The sequence below is a fragment of the Rhinolophus sinicus genome, chromosome 18 (assembly GCF_057876585.1).
Source record: "Rhinolophus sinicus isolate RSI-liver-muscle chromosome 18, RSI-T2T, whole genome shotgun sequence".
Taxonomy (NCBI): Eukaryota; Metazoa; Chordata; class Mammalia; order Chiroptera; family Rhinolophidae; genus Rhinolophus; species Rhinolophus sinicus.
In genome coordinates this window covers 101,011,110-101,033,389 of record NC_142518.1, presented here as the reverse complement: position 1 = coordinate 101,033,389, position 22,280 = coordinate 101,011,110, and the positions used below count along the sequence as shown (strand labels likewise).

At 40.6% G+C, this 22,280-nt stretch overlaps 1 protein-coding gene and 1 pseudogene across 3 annotated transcripts in view; one reads left to right on the top strand and one right to left on the bottom strand.

Moving 5' to 3' along the window:
• Window positions 1-22,280, top strand: part of ATP11C (ATPase phospholipid transporting 11C (ATP11C blood group)) — a 165,583-nt gene that overhangs the window by 26,461 nt on the left and 116,842 nt on the right. The window lies entirely within an intron of this gene.
• Window positions 1,361-1,478, bottom strand: LOC141569799 (U6atac minor spliceosomal RNA; annotated as a pseudogene).

Genomic DNA, 22,280 nt, shown 5'->3' with positions numbered 1-22,280 from the left:
CTAAAAGATTCTCCTTTGAGTATTGAATGAATTTGACATCTTTGTCAAAAATCAATTGACCATATATATGGGTAGATCAATTTCTCCTCTTTTTTCATTGACCTATGCGATTATCCTTTTACCAATATCACATTGTCTTGAATAGCATAGCTTTATAGTAAGTCTTAAAATCATTTGGTTTGAGTCCTCCAACTACTTTTTCCAGTTTTTCTTTTTTAATGAGGACTTCTGGGTCCTGACAACATTCTGTTTCTTTTTTTTTCTTTTTTCTTTTTTAACTTTATTGGGTAACTGTGTTTTTTCCAGGACCCATCAGCTCCAAGTCCAGTCTCCATTTTCAGTCTAGTTGCGGGGGTTGCAGCCCACCATCCCATGTGGTAATTGAACCGGCAACCTTGTTGTTAAGAGCTCGTGCTCTAACCAACTGAGCCATCCGGCCACCCCTTTCCAAATATTTTTAGTTATCTTAGATTATTTGTTTTTCCGTATAACTTTTAGAATCACCTTGTAAATTTCTAAAAGAGAAACCAGCTTGGATTTTATTTGGGGTTCATTTAAATCTATAAATTAATTTGGGAGAGAATTATAATATTGATAATGTTGAGTCCTTTGATCCATGAACACAGTTTATCTCTCTAATTATGTCTTCTTTGATTTTTCTCATCAATGTTTTTCATAATTTTCAACATATAAATCTTACACTACTTTGTTAGATTGATCACTGAGTACTGCATATTTACTGGTGCTATTGTACATGGTGCCTATAAAAATTTCAGTCTCCAGTTGTTCACTGCTATATATAAAACTTTACTTGATTTTTGTATAGTGATCTATTTTCCAAACTTGCTGAAGTTACTTATTGGATCTAGTAGCTTTTTGTAGATTCTTTTTGGATTTTCTCCTTAGATAATTACGCTTTCTGTGGAAAAAAAGACAGTTTGATTTCTCCTCTCCAATTTTATCTGTATTTCTTTTCTGTGCCTTATTGCATTAGCTAGGACTTCAGTCTGGTATGATATTGTATAGAAGGGATAAGAGCAGATTCTTTGCCTTGTTCCTGATTGTAGGAGAAAATTATTCAATCTTTCATCATTAAGTATGAGTTGGCTATAGTTTTTTTCATAGGTGTTTTCTATTAGGCTGAGGAAGTTCCCTTCTATTTCTAGGTTGAGTATTTTTAAAAATAAGTGGCACTTGAATGAATATCACACTTTTTCTGCATCTATAAATATTCATATGGATTTTCTTCCTTAGGTTGTTGATATTGTGAATGGCACTGTTTGAGTTATGAATGTTGAACTAACCTTGTTTCCCTAGGCTAAATCCCATGTGATCATTATTTATTATTCTACTTTATGGCTAAAAATCATGGTTAGATGCCACAAAGTTGTTGGCAATTCCTTACCATATGTGTATTTTATAGGTCACTAGAACCACTTCCATCCTTGTTAAGGAAAATGCCTGCTATTATGCGATACAGGTAGAGTGCCTTTGCTTCATCTTCATTTGGTCTTCAGGCTATCAAAGGAGAGCGAGGGGAAAGGCAACAAATAGAGCAAGTAGCTGTACTAGACAGTGTGTATGTTTATTTAAATTCATCAAATATAATGGGAAATTGACGTCCATCAAGTAATTTGTACCACTGAAGTCTTGCAGCTAGTAAATGGCAGAGTCACCACTTCACGTGCAGGTCTATGAAACCAAATGATCAGCCCACTGCTTTACATTGCCTTGCTGTGGAAATGAGTGCATGCGTGTGTGTAGGAGGGAGGAGGGCAACAGGGACAGGTATGGAGGGGGGGAAGAGATTGAGATTAGGAAACAGAGATGCTCTACCCCCTTTCACCGCCATCTAAGAATCTGGGCTTTTCGAATCTTGGTTTCAACCTCAACTCCGCCATTTACTTTGTTTGTGGCACATTTATCTCACTGAGACTGTTTTTCTAAAATTTGAAATGTAGATATTAACATGGGTTGTTAGGAGTAATACAGATAATATATGTAAAGTGCCCCCCATAGAATGTGCTCAGTGCAGTGGTATCCATTATTGCCGTCATTATTGATTTCTTACCATTAAATGTACTTTATAAGTGGAAATAATTAATTTGCACTTGAAAATGCCAAGTGTGACTTAAAATGATTTCTGCAGATTGTTTAGTTCTTTTGCCAAAATAATCTAAAGCAAGTTCCTTTTTATAAAAATGGACTTAGTTTCCTCTACTTGTTACCCGTTTCCTTCCTAAATCAAAATGAAACCAATTTACTAAATCAATTTGCAAATTTGGAAGATTTTAAAAGTTCTGCCGAATGCTTTGGGCTTTAGAAATGAGTGTGTGTGTGTGTGTGTGTGTGTGTGTGTGTGTGTGTCTCTGAGGGGGGCGTGGGGTTCTGGAAGTGATTGTCTCAGCCCAGAGAACTAGAGATGCCATTTTCATTTTTCATGGGCAACCAACCATTGATAGCTAGCTTTTAGTCGCCTAATTAGCTCAAGCCAATCTGATCTGACAGTTTCTGAGTCATCATGACTCTCTTCCCTAACTCACACAATCCACTTCAGGCTGTTTGGAGGTAATGATTGCCTTTTTCAGTAAGGTTATTTTGGTTATCACAAGTAGAGCCCCTAGCGTGCCTGTGTTTCGTCAGTCAAGTCAGGGAGATAGCAATGAGAAACAAAGCGGCGTCTGAGCAAGGGCAGCACACCATCATCAAATGACCTTTCCGAGCCCAGGACCTCAGGAGGGCTGTCAGCTGCCGCTCCAGCAATGCACAGCCTTCTAGGAATTGAGTCTCATTATTATTTGATTTCATAGCTGTACCCTTTCAACTAAAAGTGCTATTTGACAGATGAGAAAGTAAGGGAAAATCAATTATATTTTGAGAATTTGGGGATAATATCACAACTCAGAATTGGGAAGCACCAGTCTTGTTTGAAACAGCTTTATGGAGGTGTGATTGTTTTATAAAATATTGTATATATTTAATGTACACAATTTAATGGGTTTGAACATATGCATGCCTTCTTGAAATCATCACCACAATCAGGGTAATAGACATATCCGTCACCTCCCCAAGTCTCCTCCTGTTTTATTTTTACGTGTGTGGTAAGAACTCTTCGCTTGAAATCTGCCCTCTTAAATTTGTGACAACACAGAGTTTACACTTTACTGTTTCCAAAGCACATTGACTGCATCTTCTCATTTCATAAATTAGGGGAGGCGTTATTTCTATTTCATGATAAAAAAATAGACCTTGGAGATAACGTTTTCCCAAAGATCACTGTCGGCTATTGCACCGTATCCAGAACCCAATTCTGATTTTTGTCCAGTGCTCTGTGCATAAGACACATTCAGAAACGCATTCGTACACATTCAAAAGCTAAATGTTTTATGACTACCATTGTCCCCACAATTACGATCAACAAATGTGATTCGACGCCCAGCTTCAAACAGAGGTCATGAAATAACTAGTTGGGACATAACGTTTTGGGAATAACTTCTTCCCTTCATACCTGTAACTTTCCTGTTCTAGATTGGCTAGACAGGGTTCCAGTGTCCAAGCAGGAACGATCAAAGGCTGGTCATTACACTTTGGGGTGGTTTTAATTAAAATGTTGGGCTCAGCCTGGTAGATAAGGTGGATGATGGGGCCTCTTGAGTAGCTGCTCTGTGTTAAACACTATTCTAAGCTTTACAGGGGCATAGAGATGAAAACAAACAAAAAATATGATTCTACTCTTTAGGAACTCGCAAGCTAGCAGAAAAGATGGAAGGATACATACAGATACTTCTATATTCTGCTTCCTCCAGTCCATGCTCCATTCTGCAAGCAGAACAATGTTTTGAAAACACATGCCCTTTCCCCGCTGGAAACTTTCTGGTGGTGCTGTTTCTCCGAGGACCAAGTCCAGGTTTCTTAACTGGACACACAGGCTTCTCTGATTTGGCCCAGCTCCTTCTCCTATACCCACCCCTCTGCCGCAAGCTCTAGGCACCCACCACTCCTTGGCATAGAAGCTCAGAGCCTTTCCTGATCTTTCGTGCCTCTGGGTGTTTACTCATGCCCAGCCCCCTGTCCAGAATGCTGTGTTAGTCTGGGTCCTCTGATCAGCAAATCTAGGATTCAACTTGCAAGGATTTTATTAAGGGAATGCCTGTGTGAGAGACAGTGGGGAGGGGGGTGGGAAGGGTGGGTGTACCGTTAGTCCGTGATGCAAGTCTGACCCCTAGTGAAGGGGAGACGGAGTAGCTTAGGCAGAAGCTTCTAGACTGAGGCAGGTTCTGGAAAGCCTTTGGGGAGTCCGACGTCAGCACTCAGTGGAGTCCCACCCCCGTTGTAGTCAGGCCTTCATCAGGTCGGCACAGCCCGCTGGAAGCATGGCTTCCATACACACATTGGGATGAGTCTCTGAGGCAGCAGCTCGGTTGTGCTCATTGTACTCAGCAGTCCTCTTCGCCTCCATCAATGCCTTTCCTCTTCCGTTTAATTCCTCCTGCTTACCTGCCTTTAAAGGGCCGCCTTTAAATGTTTCCTCTTCTGGAAAACTTTGCCTTGAAGGACATTCTCACCTTGTCACACGATGGTCCGACTGCCTGCAATGATGAGCATCCCCTCGTGTCTGCCCGGTTCATTCCTAACACACTTGCGTGAACCTCTACCAGCTATTACAGGACCGCAAAACTGGTAGGTGTGTTGAATGAATGAGTGAATGCGTTTGTGGGACTTGGACAAGCCAATAGATGAGGCAGAATGAACTGCTTGAGCAAAACCACAGATGGGGAAGAATGAAGAATATACGCTGTCTTTGTCTTTTTCTCAAATTAGTGTGTCTTGCCCAAAAACTGTCATTTTAGGGAAAGTACTATGATGCAAAACAGTGGGGGAAGGACTGTCTTCCTGGCTGTTGAAAATGATTCATATTTGAGAACTTTGTTGAGAACAATGTTTTGAGTATTTCCTGAGAGACTTCTTTTCTGAGAGGAAACAGAGTTGATGGAAATGGAATTTTACTGCTGCCAGGAAAAGTGTGATAAAGATCAAATCTCATACGACTACTACCAGAATAGAAATTTCCACAGAGCAAAGACATCTCAAAGGCCCAGCTAACGGCTCATGTGTGTTTACTATTAAGTGCAGTTGAACTGTAATTCTGTAGTAGAATTTGACCAGGTGTGACAATCCAGTTTGTAACGTACGACTTAGTAGAGAGACCCATTCATCTTGATGTTTGCTGACTCCGCCAGATGTTGGTCATATTTTTGATGGAAAGAAACAGAGAGCTAGCCAGGATCCCAAATCTCAGTATCCCTGCCAATGGCCTACCACTGCCACATGTTGCCAGATGAAATAGACACTCTGAGGATAAAGCCTGACAAAACCATCCTTTATCAGCAACTAGAGATTTCGCCCCTGATCTCCATGTAATGTTGTACCCTGGGTGGGACGGTGTATGAGGCAGATACGCCTTTTTGCCCAGGCCCAAGTCTGCCCTATGCTCTCTTCCTCGTGTCTCGTTTCTCTAGAGTTGCCACTTAAAGGGATGCAAGTTTCTTCATTTGTAATGTGGAGATGAATACAGGTAATACATGCTGAGGGCTTAGACTGTGCCTGACATAAAGTATTTGTTCAGTAAATGGTAGCTCGGTTTTATTACTATGCAGTAGAACCACCAAGAGTCTGAGAGTAAAATCTCAATATTTCCAGGTGAGTTATCAAAATTGGTTGTTCGTGCACTTGGTGAGTGCCTGTTCTGTGATAAAGCAGAATGGGACTTCTAGGGACGTGCGCTGCTGTGGCCCATTCTGTAACGAATCTAACATACATAGTTGCTGGTACCGTGTCTCCCCGAAAATAAGACCAAGCCGGACCATCAGCTCTAAGGTGTCTTTTGGAGCAAAAATTAATATAAGACCTGGTATTATATTATATTACATTATATTATAACTGGTCTTATAGTAAAATAAGACCAGGTCTTATATTAATTTGTGCTCCAAAAGATGCCTTAGAGCTGATGGTCCGGCTGGGTCTGGTTTTCGGGGGAACACGGTATTCACAGGCTCGCATGTACCTCAGATGCCTCTGGAGTTACCTCTCTCCCCAACTCCTGTCATTTCTGCTGTGTCGCTGCCCTGGATCTCCCTCCTCCCTGACATACCTGGGCCAGAATGAATTCCTCCCATCTCTGTGCTCTGCCCATGACATCATGTTATGCTTTTATTAGCATTTATCATTGTCTCTGGTACCTGAGAGGTTGCTTGATGCATAGTAGGTGCTTAGTAAATGCTTATTGAATGAATCTGTGTACTCTTTAAAGCTCTTTCGGGGTGTCAGATTTTCCTAACAGTTGACACAGAAATCATATACCTGATCATATGATCAAGCTGGCTTTTCCTTAAGTATTTCTTCCTTAAGTATTTCACACAAAGTTGCTTGTTTTTTTTTAATTTAGTTTTCTGTCAGTAGTTAACATTTCCAGGATTTACTTTTCCTATTTTTCTCTTTGTAAATGTTTGCTATTTTGACCTTTATTGGTGAAAAAGGCCTTCGTGGGCTTTTCTGGCATCATTTTTATTGTTTCCATGATAACAACTAATTGTTGGTGCCGCCCACCTATGTGCTAGGCGCTATGGTAAGCCCTGTGTGTTATTTCCTGACTTCTACCATATTTTCGTTTTACAGGTCAGGAAAGTGAAGCTTAGAGAAGTTTTAAGTTAAGGTCATAAAGCCTAAAAGGGGGTAGGGTTCAAACCCAGGCAGTCTGACTAGAAATGTAAAACTCACGCTTTTTACCATTCTGTTATTGCTTATTAAGAAAGATAATATGTTCTCAGTCGCAAACAGTGGTTTTTGCAAGGCGTGTGGAGCATGGTTCATTTGTGGAAGTGTCACCCATCTGTCACTAGGCTCTTCTTTGAAGTTCTTCATTCCTCCTTCCCCAAATTGCTTTTGTTCAGGGCTCTGTCTAGCTCTGTTGACTTTAAGTGTGGATATCTTGTGGCTAATGGGTGGCAGCTTGGTTAAAGGCTCTCACTGAGCTACAAATAAGGCCATTGCTCTGGTATTGGCATATCTTTTGTCAGCCACAGTTACTGTTTAGCTAATGGCTGCTGCCCTAAGGGTTGTTTGCCTTGTGCCTGGAAAGGTGATAAGTAAGTTGTATCTTAAAATAATACTGGTCATTAACGTTAATTGCTATTTCTTAACTTCCCTTTGAGATGCTAAAAGGAAATTCAAATATAAACAATTCAGGAAACAATCAAGTGGAAGAACACCAGTACCGGAATATTCCAGTAGTTGGTAAGACACTTGCCTGGTAAGACACTTTCCAGGGGGCTTACCGCAACTCAGACTAGGCCTAGGCGGGCTGGAGGGATTGGGTGTGAGACGGCGGCCGAAATGGAGCCATAGCCCTTCAGGGGCTCCTGGCTGGTCACTGGTAAGTGGGCAGACGGGAACACAGATGCGTCTGGTCGCACATTTGTGCACATGGCAGTGTGAATGTTTGTCTTTTTGCCCTTATTAGGATGTCAGCTTCCGCAGGGCAGAAATTGTAGTTTTGATTGCGCCTCATGCCCCTTAGCACCGCTGAACCTGCGTGTGGCATAGATAGTCCGTTCTCACCTGATAGGTGTCTCTTGCCTGTTTTCAAGAACTCTCTTACTGCCCTTTGGTTTTTAAAGTCAACTTTCCATTTCAACAAATTACCACGGTTCATCTCAAATGTTCAGTTGTGTAAAACCTTAACCGCGTGTAACTATTTCTTAAAACTACCAACAATAACAGCGGCTACCGTTTTTATTAGGTTGGTCAAAAGTCATCGCCGGTTAAAAGGTTAAAAATGGCAAAAACCGCAATTCCTTTTGCCCCAACCCAGTCGTTCCCCTAGCAAATGCTGTTTCAAATGCTTTACGCACAGTTATCTCCAGGAGTACTCAGCCAGACCCTTTGAGGTTGGTTATACTATTATGCCTGCTGTGCAGCTCAGGATGCACATGGGTTATCACGTGCAGCTTAGAAGATTTCTTGTAAAATAAATTTGTTGTATTAGGAAATTGCACTGTACTTTGTGCTAAGGTACTGCTTTGTTTGGAAAGAGCACTCAAAAAACATTAGTGTAGCTGGGGCGTGCTTCTGGAGATAATGTTATTTATTCTCTAACATCACTCACGTGTAATTGTTTGGGAGGGGGAACACCATTTCTGTTCCACTTGTTACAAAACTGGCTGTGGCATTTTCTTCCAATTGATACTTCATCAATAACTTCTGTAGTTTGGGGGGTGGGGTGGGGAGTGTGGTTCAAGGCTATGTTTTGTTGCTGTTGTTTCTTTTCCCAGACTACCCTACTTTCTCCTATACTCTAAGCTATAGAAGGATTTAGTGCTGACCATCAGTTGTGTGGCTCTTTTGTCGGTTCCTGATACTGCAGGTGAAGTCATGTGTTTTCTTGTGAGGTAAAATGTATAAGGCCGCTGTGAAACGACAGGAAAAATGAGCGAGAAGCACTTCTCAAAAAAGAAAAAAAAAGTTTTAGAGACAACTTGTGGCTTTTCCTTTTTCGTTTTCCAACCTTGTCTTCCTGTGTCTTGAGAAAATCCCATACCTCCCCCCAAGGCCAGGGTGCTATCCAGGTTCATAGTGCTCCAGTATTATTGTTACTATTTTCAGAAGAATCCCAGGTTGGTATTCTTGGTTACCTTGAGGGAAGGAAGGGTCTTCAAAGGTACTTTTTTTTACTTGGTTAAAGAGCATGAGAAAAGCAATAAGCAAGACCTAAGTGGCCAGATGAGCAACCAGAGGGATCCTAGAAGCAGATATTATAATACCTACGTTTGTGCAGTTTTATTCTGAGAGCATGACGTTTGTTTCAAATTCTTTTCCCACAATGGAGGTAAGTGAATGGGTCATGAAAGTGGTATGATGGCAAGAGGATTGAGTCCTAAATTTGGTATGCTTTTCCATCAAGGAATGCGATTGATGGGAGCAGGGTGGTAGGAGAGGGAAGAAAATTAAATTAGGCAAGGCATTTGGTTAGTCATGGAAATAGATGTCAAGATCCATGCATCATCTGCTAGTAAAGAGAAATCAGCAAGTCTTACTGTAAAGCCAGATCCCCTTCAATTTCCTTTTCCTTTCCTTCCTTCCCCCCAAATTCCCCTCATTTAGTCTGTTTGCAGCCAATGTGGTTATGACTCTGAAGGCTCGCCCCCAGAGATTGGGATTCACTAGGTTTGTCTTGGGGCAGAGAGCTCTGCATTTTGAGCAAGTTCCTTGGGGATTCTCTTGCAGACCTTCTCAGAAGCATCTTTTGTGAAACCCTGGATTCAACCTAGGGGCGCACATATCCCCATAATTGGTCACCCATTGGGGAGAACACCTGGAATCATCCCTGAGGATTGGCATACAGCTGCACACATCTTCTTAGTCCTTTGCCAAAATGGGAACAAATGCATCTCTTTAGTTTGGGAAAATCGACTTTGTGTATTCATGCGGTTGCTAGTAATAGCTAAGGATTAGAGTGTGATGTGTATTCTAACAGGTATATTCTCTCAGTAAATCCTCAGAAGAACCTGGTGGAGATAGGTACTGTTAATTTCTGTATTTTACAGATAAGGCAACTTAGGGTCAGAAAGTTTAAATGACTTGTCCAAATCACGAAGCTCCTTAGGAGCAGAGCAGGAAGTTTATCTGGGCAAGCTCCTCCCGTCTCTGTTCTATTTCTGTTCTGAATGGACCTCAGATGCAAGAAATTGGAATCATAGTGACCCTTGGTTTTATAGACTCCTTGGGAGCACTCTTAACTGCCACTGCACTGTCATTGGAGCCAATCAACTTTTTTTTTTTTTTTTTAATATTTCGGAAACAAGCCAATTTAGAGGGGTTTTTTAAGTTGTGGTAAAATACACATAACAAAAATTCACCATCTTTACTATGGTTCTGTGGCATTAAGTGCATTCACACTGTTGTGAACTGTCGCCACCACCCATTTCCAGAATTCTTTTCATCTTGCAGAACTGAAACTCTGAACCCATGAAATAATAATTGGCCATTCTCCCTTCCCCTAATCCACCACTGCTTTCTGTCTCTACAATGGAGTCGATCAACTTTTATGTTAAGAGTATACCATTAATCTCCCTAGCCACCAGTTTTGCTATCACTTTTTTTAGATAAAAATGTTACAAATCATACCAGGACTTACAAACACACTCAGTGTTGAAATACAAAGGCAAAGACACTTTAAATAGAATTCAGCCTGCCTTAAATGAATGAGAGATTGTTATCTCCTAAAGCATTTGAGGTCCGCCCCACTGTATAAAACAACTAGATTTGTATTCATCAACTTGCTGATAAGAAAGCTGCACTGAAAGGAAAAACAAGCCTTATGGCTGGGTGGTTCCTTTACTCTTGGGAGTGCAGTTTCTTGGTAAATAAACACATCACCAGACACAGGAATTCATGTAAGTTGCTGTATCAGGCTAAAATCCATTATGCTCAGTAACTTTAAATAATGAGATTGTATATGTTGGGATGCTTTGGACAAAGCAAAGCATTATGTGCTAAAAGTGCTGATGATGAAAGCTGAAGCCCCACTTTTTAACCGAAGGCCCACTTTTTCCTCCCATCAATTTTTTTGAAGTGAATTGTCCACAGGATACTTACTACTTAGAAAACTGAATTGTGGGGTTACACACGTGTAATACTTTCATTTCAAGCATTTGAAGATAACCATTCCCTCATCCACTCCCTTTTTCATATCTTTCTGGGAATATCCTGAAAGTCAAATTTTCTTCTATAGTTATTGTTCTAGAGCAGATTTGATGGCAGTACAATAGAGCCATAAGAAATTCACAGGAAAAAAACCATATTTGGTAGATCATAGGACCTATTAGGAGGTCGGGTTTTTACCTGGTGTCTTGGTGAGCCTGATCAAAGGTGAGCTTGAGATAGACCGTTTCAGCTACTGCTGTTGTCATTCTGGAAGTAAGTGTTGTTATAATCAGGATTTAGTGATAAAAAAGAGAGCACTCCTGTGTTTTAATTCCCTGGTTGTCTTAAAATACTCAAGTTGTGTCAGCCAAACCGGGGCTGAAGTGTGCTTTATAATAACTTAAAATTTAGATCAGTTTTTATCTAATCCTAAAATCAGTAAGAGTGATTTCTTTTAATTCTGGGTCTGTCTCTCTTTCGTTGGCATTTTATATAACTGGGATAGATTTGATTGATAATCAATCAGGATTTTTTTAATTGAAAAGTTTATATGTGGTTAAAATTTTTTAAACTCCAGAGAGTATAAAGAAGTTGACATTCCTGCTTCATTCACAGCTCTATTCCCCAGAGATAACCACTGTTAAATTTCTTCTGTAGGTGTTCAGGTTGTTTTTATGTCTGTGAGCACACATACACACACGTGCACATACATCTTTTTTGTATACAGTTGGAATCATAGAATGCATAATATCTTAAGTTTGCTCTTTCAATTAATGTATGTTAAAGGTGAGATGGTTTCATATTGGCACATTTTGAGCTACTTATATTTTAACAGTTGCACAGTAAACCACTGTTAATTTAAACAGTCCCCTCCTGATGGACATATGGATTATTAATTGTTTTACTATTATGAACAATGGTGTTAACAAACATCCTTCTACATTTTATTACTCTTGCTTGTAGAATCACATGGCTGTTTTTAAAAATTGGAGTAATATTACAAGTTAAAGTTTTCCAATTTGATAGATCATAATTTTAAAATAGTGTAAACAGAACTTTTGGAACAGTAAAAATGAAAACCATCATCACATACCCTTGAACATATGCATCTAAAAATGTGAGTAAATATTTTAAACAATAATGGCTACCATTTAATGATCCCCAATACTGTCTTATGTAATCCTCACAACACTATGGGACACGTACTATTATTGTTCCCAATTTATAGGTGAGGTAACTGACTAGAGAAAGATTAAATGACTTGTCCCCGGGCCCCCAGGTAGCATCAGAGTGAAGACTCCAAAACGGTGTGTATTCAACAAGAAAAATACAAATAACCCAATTGAAAACAGGCAAAGGATGTTAATAGACATTTCTCCAAAGAAGATGTACAGCTGGCCAGTAAGCACATGAAAAGGTGCTCAACACAATTAGTTGTTCGGGAAATGCCAATCAAAACTACAGTGAGATACCACTTCGTGCCCATTCGGATGACTTTTTTTTTTTTTTAGGGAAAATAAGAGTATTGATCAAGATAGAGAGAAATTGGAGCCCTCATACTTTGTTAGCAGGAATGCAAAGGTGGTGAAACCATTGCGGAAAACAGTTTGCTGGTTCCTCAAAAAGCTAATCAATGGACTCACCCTAGGACCCAGCAGTTCCACTGCTAGGTATATGCCCAAGAGGAATGAAACCATGTTCACACAAAAACTTGTTCACAAGTGTTTATAGCAGCATTATTGATAATAGCCATAAGGCGAAAACCACCCAGATGTCCATCAGTTGGTGAATGCATACATGAACAAAAGTGATATATCCTTCCGGTGGCCTATTGTATGACCATGAAAAGGAAGGAAGCACTGATACATCCTGCAATATGGATGACCCTGAAAAACTTTATGCTGAGTGAAAGAAGTGAAACACCAAAGACCACATCGTGTCTTACTGCATTTATAAAAAAGGCTCAGGATAGGTAGAAAGTAGTGATTATTGGGCTTGGGGTGGGGGGGAATGGGGCGATGGGGAGTGACTGCTAACAGTTACAGGGTTTCATTTAGGGGGGTGAAAGTGTTGTGAAACTGAATTGTGGTGATGGTACCCCAACTCTGAACATGTTGTAAACCATTGAATTATACCTTGAAATGTGTGGGTTGTGTATATTGTCCAGCATTATAAAACCTTACAAAGCCCTTAAAACACTGTTCCTTAAAGGTCTTTTGTGTGTGTGTGAGGTGAGCTCCTTCAGTGTCAGGCCCTCAGTCACTAAATTTATGTAGCTGAAGAAAAAACCTATCTCTTCTCCGAGTCAACCCTCACCCCGGAGCTACAGACCTATATCTGGGGATGCCTCCTGAGAAGGTCCACTTGGCTTTCCTACAGGCCCCTGAGAAGTGACACTGTATCAGAACAGCTCACCATCACCTCCATTCATAAATCCGGTCCTTCTGCATTCCCTGTCTGAGTGGATGACGTCCCCATGTGCCATCATCCAAGCAGTAGACCTCCATGTCCTGTCTCTTTTTTTCCTCTAACGACTCCGGCTACTTTTTGCCATCCTCCTGGGAGCAGCTGTGGTCCAGACCCACCCTGCCAGGGTGAAGGCGGTCACAGGCACTCATGTGCTGGGTCCCTACCCTGCCTCCTAGCACCCTTCTTATACAACTGCCTTCAGCAATAGGAGAACTTCTTGTAGGTCCCTGAATCACGCCACGCCGGCTTCTGCCCTTGCGCCTTCGCACAGCTGTCTCCTCTGCTTGATCTTCCCTCTTACTTCTCAGTCTAGCTAACTCCTGTTCATCTTTTTTTTTTTAAGTTTCAGGTCTACAAAACAATGTACTAGTTAGACATTTACACCATCACAAAGTGATAACCCCCAAGCTACTACCCCTCTGACATTGCATATAGCTGTTACAATTCCATGGACTCTATTCCCTGTGCTGTGCTTGACATTGAGGGAGGGAGAGAGGGGGAGGGGGAGGGGGAGGGAGAATTATAGTTGACATTCAGTATCATTCAGCTTCAGGTGTACAGTGCAGTGATCAGGCATCTACACCATCCCTGAGATGATCTCCCTAATGAGACAAGTGCCCATCGGATACCCTATAAAACCTTTACAACATTATTGATTACATTCCCCAAACTGTCTTTCATATCCCCCATGACAATATTGTGACTACTAATTTGTGCTTTCTAATCTCTTTACCTTTTCCCCCACCCCCTCCCATCTAGCAACCATCTGTGTTTTTTTCTTTCCCTATATCTCTGAGTCTATTTCTGGTGTGTTTTTTTTTGTTCGTATATTCTGTTCTTTAGATTCCATATATAAGTGAGATCATATGGCATTTGTCATTTTCAGTCTGACTTATTTCACGTAGCATAATATTCCCTGGGTCCATCCATGTCATTGCAAATGGTAAGGTTTCATTCTTTATGGCCAAGTAATACTCCAGTGTAAAAAACTACCACAGTTTCTTTATCTAATCGTCTATTAATGGGCATTTGGGTTGTTTCCATATCTTGGCTATTGTGAATAGTGCTGCAGTAAACATGGGGTGCATATATTTTTTTCAAATTAGTGTTTTGAATTGCTTTGGATAGATACCCAAGAGTAGAACGGCTGGGTCATAAGGTAGTTCTATTTCGAGTTTTTTTGAGATACTCCATACTGTTTTCCATAGTGGCTGCTGCACCAATCTGCAATCCCACCAACAGTGCACAAGGGTTCCCTTTTCTCCACATCTGCGCCAGCACTTGTTGCTTGTTGATTTATTGATGATAGCCATTTTGACTGGGGTGAGGTGGTATCTCATTGTGGTTTTTATTTGCATTTCTCTGACGATTAATGACGGTGAACATCTTTTCATGCATCTGTTTGCCACCTGTATGTCCTCTTTGGAGAAATGTCTCTTCATGTCTTCTGCCCATTCTTTAACTGGGTTGTTTGTGTTTTTTGATTTTCAGTTGTACGAGTTTTTTATACATTTTATTCCTGTTCATCTTTGCTTCTGGCATCACATTCACGAAGTCCTCACAAACCCCTGAGGTAGGCACCCTCTGTGCCCTCTCTTAGCTCTTCTGATGTTGTATTCACCATATTGGATTATCATGATATATTTGGGTGACTGTCTTCTCCACTAGATTGTGTTTTTAGAGACTACAGCCATGGGAAGAAATCCTTATCTAGTTTCTCTGTCTCTGTGTGAGCAAGGTGGGGGTCCTTCCTTTAGTGATGTCTCCTTGTCAGGGAGGCCTTCCTTTGCAATCCTGTCTAAAATTGTAACCTCCCCCAATACTTCTTATCCTTCCTTGATTTATTGCTCTCTTTAGCATTTATTACTGTCTCCCACACTGTATATTTTACTTAACCTTGTTTGTTGCCTGTCTTCTAACACTAGAATATAAGCTCCATGAGGGTAGGGATTTTTATCTTTTTTTTAACTGTCATGTTCTCCCTGTCTAAGGCACTCAGTGAATGTTTGTTGAATGATTAAAAGAATGTTTGCCTCAGAGAGTACAGTTGACCGTTGAACAATGTGGGGGTGCCAACCCCCCATGCAGTTGAAAATTCACATGTAACTATTGATTCCTCCAAAATTTAACTACTAATAGTCTACTGTTGAGCTTGCTGACAACATAAACAGTCAATTAACACATTTTGCATATGTATTCTATATTCTTCCAATAAAGTAAGCTAGAGAAAAGAAAATGTTATTGAGAAAATACATTTACAGTATTTATTGAAAAAAAAGCCACGTATACGTGGACCCGTGCAGGTCAAATCCATGTTGTTCAAGGGTCAACTGTATGTATTAGGAGTGTACTGTGTGGAGCCAGAATGCCTGATTTCATATACAACACGTGACCATGGACAGGTTATATCATTTCTCTGCGCCTGAGTCTTGTATAACACTTTGTAAGCGGGCATTTTCCCGCCAAATCGCGTCGTAACGTGGGGCTTTTTTTGACATTTTCTCGCCAAAATTAGACTTTCCATAAAATATTCATATCTTTCGATCTATTTGATATTTTTCTATGAAACTTTCAGTGTTTTAGTTTAAAAAGAGGTCTCTATTTATTTACTTTGCAAAATTTTTGCCGGTTCCAACTAGAGGCGATATGACAAGTTTACTCGTTTCCCGCAAAAAATGTGATAACATGGGGCTAATAGTCATATTTACTGTGTAGCTGTCATGAAGATTAAATAAGCAGGTCTATATAACATTTTACAAGGTACGTGGTATATAGTAGATGTTCACTAAGTGTGAATTGTTGTTCTGCTTTTAGGACATTGCCTAGAGATACCTAGTATAGCTATTAGGTTAGTGCAAAAGTAGTTGGCGGTTTAAAAGGTTAATAATTGCAAAAACCGCAGTTACTTTTGCACCAACCTAATACATGTTTATCTCTGCATTTCCAGAGCCTAATCTGGTTATTGCATGCTTGAAAATATCAAATAATCGTTTGTGAAATAAATGTTTGAATGGAACTTAAACAGAGTTTTTAAAAGTACTATTTCGTTTTCTCTGTGTTAGTGCTTGGGATTTTTAATAATTACTATAGCAGTTTGTGTTTATATTAGGTATGTGAATATCTAAAGGAAAACCATAACCATTTTAGGCAAAAATGGGAACTTTTAAACTTTTACCTTTATTAAAGCAATACGTTACTCAGAGTCTGAGATTTGAAGCCCCTTCAGTTGGGGGGAATACTGATGCTGTTTTAGGACTCCAGGCTGGGCTTGGGCCAGTGGATCTGTCTCACTTGAGACCCTTTTTAACTCAACCTGCTTCATTTTCATCAGCTCCAGAGCCCTCCATTTTTTGCAGCCAGGAAAGCCATTTTTCCAGGTTGTAATGATGCTTAAAAAGGCAGAAAATTATTCATGCTGGTATTCTGGGAAGAACTGCGTGTATACTAAGCTCCATCTGGCAAAAGTAGTATTTTCTTTTAGATTTTTTTAAAAAAGATTTTTATTTATTTATTTTTTATTGGGGAAGGGCAACAGGACTTTATTGGGGAACAGTGAGTACTTCCAGGACTTTTTTTTTTTTTTCCAATCAAGTTGTTGTCCTTTCAATCTTAGTTGTGGAGGGCGCAGCTCAGCTCCAGGTCCAGTTGCCGTTGCTAGTTGCAGGGGACGCAGCGCGCCATCCCTTGCGGGAGTCAAACCCCAGCAACCTTGTGGTTGAGAGGATGCGCTCCAACCAATTGAGCCATCCGGGAGCAATCTCAGTTGCAGAGGGCGCTGCCCACCATCCCTTGCGGGAGTAGAGGAATCGAACTGACAACCTTGGTTCAGAGGACACGCTCCAACCAGAGGAATTGAACCAGCAACCTTGTGGTTGAGAGCCCACTGGCCCATGTGGGAATCGAACCGGCAGCCTTCAGAGTTAGGAGCATGGAGCTCTAACCGCCTGAGCCACCGGGCTGTCCCAGATCCTAGGTCCTTTTAACCTCCACTGTCTGTATCTGTCACACACTTGAATAAGAATTCATACCATTGTTCTTCTGGAATGTTGCTAATTGGCAAGTTTTTGCTACTTTTCAAAAATTAGCACAAAGTAAAAACTTTGGATTTCTTAAAGTTGAAAACTTGGTAGCTCCATTTGTAAGAAGATAAGTCCTAAAAATATACTGCAAAGTATATTCAACAAGCAAGTTAAAAATTAATAGCTATAAAACTATGATATTTATATTACATGTATACTGTGACTCATTTTATGTACTGTAAACTACAAAATTATTTTAGATATATAAAGCATCCTTCACAGGATTACATGTTTCGGTTAATCTAGAATACCTTTTTTGCTAATACTTTTTTTAAAAAAATTCTTTAAGGAAAAAATTGTTTATTAATGGCTTCAATGTTTTTTGGAAATGTCTCTTTTTCCATTAATAAAATTGTTCTCTAGTTTCTCTTCTAAGTGAAGCAGTATTTGTATGTGTCACCAGCCATTTCCATTTGAATACAGCATCTTAGTAAGTGCATACCACTCAGGCAGCTGTGTGGCCATGAGGAGTGTTTTGTGCTTCTCATGTATGATGAAAACGTGTGTGCTTTTCTAACTGGTCAAATTAATAGATCAAATCACTTTGGAAGAGAATTCTCCCTGAACAAGTCACTCCCTGCAGTACACAGTCTAATAATGGCAGATCCAACTATCTTACCAACAAAACCTTTATGTCAGTCCTATGTCCTGTTTATCTTCTCCTGCTGTGTGTGGGGACGGGGAGGGGGGGGTGTTCTTATCAAAACTAATCTAAGTGCTGTGTGTCGCTGGTCCTCGGGAGTTATCCGTTTCTGTGGTAATTGTTTGATGCAGACACAGATGCTGCTCCAGTTACTTCCCAAGGCACTGTGCGCCTAAGGCATTTTAAAAACTGGTATGTTTTCAGTAGGACACGGCTGCTCTGGAAGAACTATATACATAGTGGTTTACTTTTCCAGCGGGTTTAGAGCTGATATTTCAAATATATAAAGAGATTTCGGACTGCTTTGGATTTGTATTCTGGCTCTGCTGCTTAACTGGAGGACTGAACGATTTGACTTATCCTCCCTGCCCCTCAATTTCCTCCTCTCTAAACTGGGGTGATGAAACCTACTTCATAGCTTTGCTGTGAGGATTATCATCCAGGATTACATAATCCTGATTTATGCATTTGCGCAAGACAGCAAGTATCGGGGTTAAGGATGGAGGCTGGAGAGTCTGTCGACATGCAACCCTTGGCTCCATTCCTTCCTGATCTAGATTGGTCATCTCTTTGTGTTCCACTTTCCTCTTCTATAAAATGGAGAAACTGATAGCTACCCACTTCATAGAATGTTGTAAGGAGTAAATGAATGAAGACGAATGAAATGCTTTGGGCGATACCTGGCACGTGGTAAATCTTCCATAGATGTTACCCATTCTTAGCTTTATGTCTGTCATCTCCACTGCTCAGCATGCAGCATCAGTGTTGCTTTATTATACTCACTAAACTGAGACCTTCTTGGGAGATTGGACACAAATCTTATTCTTTATATCTTTTCAGCCTGGCATATAGTAGGTCATTAATGAATTAATGAATTAGTGAAGGAATATTCATGTTTCTCAGATTTACTCTTTACCCTCTTGCTAATGAACTAATCATCTCTTTCTCCCGTGACTCACATGGTTTTTGCAGCTGGACTTACCATGTTTTCTAGAAGAAAAATTTGGGATACTTGGTCTAAAACAATGGAACAATCTTGTTATATCCAGGCTGTACTGCTTATCGTCGGCTCACATTCTGCCTCATTTAGATGTATGTCTCCTCCCCTCCTTAACGGTGAGGCAAAGGGATTCCACGTTCTTTCCCTCTGGTCCCCAGCACCCATCATAAGAGTCTGGGGCATAGTAGATGCCAAACAAATGATTATTGAACAAAGAGTCTGCGGGGCCCCAGGAGATGAGTTCAGCCTCCTCATACCTTCATCCCAGATGGAAATAAAAAGCTGCCTTTCTAAACCTGTGATGGTTTCAAGGTTATTTGGAGCTGTGGGATCTGAATCTCATTTTGAAGTAACACCTTTTGAACCTCAAATTAAGTGCAATATATACATATGAGAGGGAAGCGCCAGAAACAAGACATTTGAAAGAATTCAGTTTCATAAAATTGGATACCGATTCTTTCCTTCAATGGTTCTTCTTTTCTCACATCACTTATAATCTACGTATCTACCTTATTTCTTTCTTGGTGTATCCTAAGTTCTCAAACGGTAAATTAGTTTGGAAATAACTCATTAGTGCTTTGCAGGCAGCCACTGGGCAAGGAAAGCTGGCATCAGCGCTGCAGTTTTATACTCGCTGCATCTGTACCTACAGCAACATAGAAATACTTTCTCTAATCCTAGTCATTAAAAGTCTAATGAACTTCTGTTTTGAAAAAGTCTTTTACATTTTCTTCTGTTAAGCATTTTCTTTTCATTTGTACCATATATGCTGTTGATAATTCTCATTCACATACTCTACTGGCTTTATTCAGTTGGTTTCATTTTTCATGTAACTAGGACACATGCATTGTGTAAAATTTTCTAAGTAAGGAGAGGTCATCTTCGGTCTGCTAAGGATTGCGTGTGTCTGTCTTCTGGTGACACATTAAGTCTGCAATATTTGTCTAGTTGTAGGAATATTTAGCTCTTGTTTGAATTTGTTGTACCATATGGGTAAATCGGATTCTGGTAGAACACTCCCGTTTTAAACACATGAAAAATAATCTTTTGTGTGGTGAAAACTAGTAAATCCACACTTCAAAAAAAGAAACCATTTTGTCTCAACTGGCTAAACACATTGTATTTGTTTCTTTTTTCACTGTAATTATCTTAAAGTTTCAGTTTCTGAAATCAAAGTTTAAAAGTGCCCATATCAGTGACTGCTGATCGGTACCATGGTTGTTTTTGGGGCGATGAAAATGTTCCCAAATTAGATTGCAGTGGTGGTTGTACAGCATTGAACATACTGAAAGCCATTATTACATTGTTAAATGAGTGAATTCTTTTATTTTTAATTAAAGTTTATTGGGGTGACAATGGTTAGTAAAGTACATAGGTTTCAGGTGTACAATCCTGTAATCCATCATCTCTATATCACATTGTGTGTTCATCACCCAGAGTCAGTTCTCTTTCCATCACCATATATTGGAAACAAGTGAATTCTGTAGTATGTGAATTATATATCAGTAAAGCTGTTATTTTAAAGAAAAGTATTCATATAACTATTTACCAGCTCTACCACTTATGAGCGTGTGGTCTTCAGCAAGTTGCTTTCCTTTCTGTGCCTTGTCTTTCTCATCTTTACACGGTGATATTAATAATGATAGTATGTTCCTAATGAGCTGGTTCCGAGGACTAAATGAGTAAAAACATGAAGAGTTTAGAATTAAGCTTTGGAATGTAAGTCCTCCGATGTCATTGGTTGTCATTGCCTTCCTATTGTTTGTGGAGCTCAGAAGACAAGTCTGCGGCTAGAGATACACACCTTTTTGGTGTCATCAGCATAGAGGTGGTAATTAAAGCCATGCATATGGATGAGGTTCTCTGGGGAGAGCATGCAGAATGGCGAGGGACAGAGAGCTGAGGGCTGAACCCAGGGAAATACCAGCATTTAGTAATGTAGCACGGTGGGAGGACGAGCAGATTTGGCAAAGGAGACTCAAAAGGAGTGGCCAGAGCAGTAAGAGGAGAAGGTGTGATACCATGGAAGCAAAGGAGAAAACAGTCTTCCAAGATGGTTAAGACTGTCAGCACCACAGAGGTGAAGTAGGGAACTGTCCGTTCAGTTTGGCAAGTGAGAGCTGTAGGAGCATGGGGGCAGGAAGCAGCGTGCAGAGGGAGGGCGGGAAGAGTGCAGGGGAGGGGCGGAGTAGACAGAGCGAGTGGATCCTTCAGAGGAAGCTGCTCATTTATTAATTGGACTCCTACTACGTGTCAGACCCTGCTCCAGATCAGTGGTATGGCGGTGAGCAAAACAAAACATAAACTCGCCGAAAAATCCCTGCCCTAGAGGAGCTTTACTTTTTACTGGGCCTATGTTGGAAAGGAGAGGGAAGACTGGAAGAGGGTACTTTCTCAATAAAAAAGTGTGTTTGTGTGTGTGTGTGTGTGTGTGTGTGTGTACGTGTGTGTTTAAGAAAATAAGGACTTAAACGTATTTAAGCTAAGGAACCATCAGGAGATAGATAGTAGAGATGAAGTGGTTGACAATATAGGGGAGATGGGATAATTGTTGGTGCAAAAAAGGTAGGAAGGTAGAGATCAAGAACACGGAGGCTGTTTATCAGTCTTGAGCAGGTTAAGAGATTCCCTCTTCTGAAACTGGAGGGAAAGAGCCCATGAGTGCACACAGGGAACTGTGAAGAGATGAACCTGACTTTCTAAGGGACACGGGAGCAAGGTGACCCATACAGAGAGGAGCGTGCTAGGGGACATGAGTTGTGAAGCTTGGACGTCAGTGCTGAGGGTAAGTGCAGAGTGAAATGGACGAGGATGGTGGCACGTTTGTGGAGTGGCATTGAGGAATTCGTAGTGGCCTCTTTCTTCACACTGTGTGGTTAAACCAAAACTGTCCCCAGTTTCCTTCACGCAAGAAGGAAGAAAGCAGTTTCTAAGATTGGTCCTGGATTTAGGGCTTCATAGGTCAATTATGGCAGAAAGCCAGGCTGGGGAGGAATTGAGGGTGCGTGTTGAGTTCCGTGAGCACGCAAGGTGTTCAGGCTTCATAGAGAAAGCGAAGATAGGACTTGGAGAAACAGAGGGTGGGATCAAGAGACTATAGGCCTTAAAGATCTGTTGTAGTGGGAGAGAAAGAGCCGAAAGCTGAGAGGGAGGGAAGGAGAGAGACAGAGACAGAGAGAGAGAGCGCTTTCATGCAAGCTGTTGTTCGTTGAGTTGTTAGCAATGAAGCAGTAGGTGTGAACAAATCCTAGTCTGTCACCAAGAGTCATTAGCTGAAGCAGAGCAAGGGTGCAGATCCTTAGAGCAAAAGAGCTCTGGGACTTGAAAGTCTAGGTTTCCGGATGGATCATCCATGTAGATGGTGGAATTTCCAAGTGCTGTGGCAAGA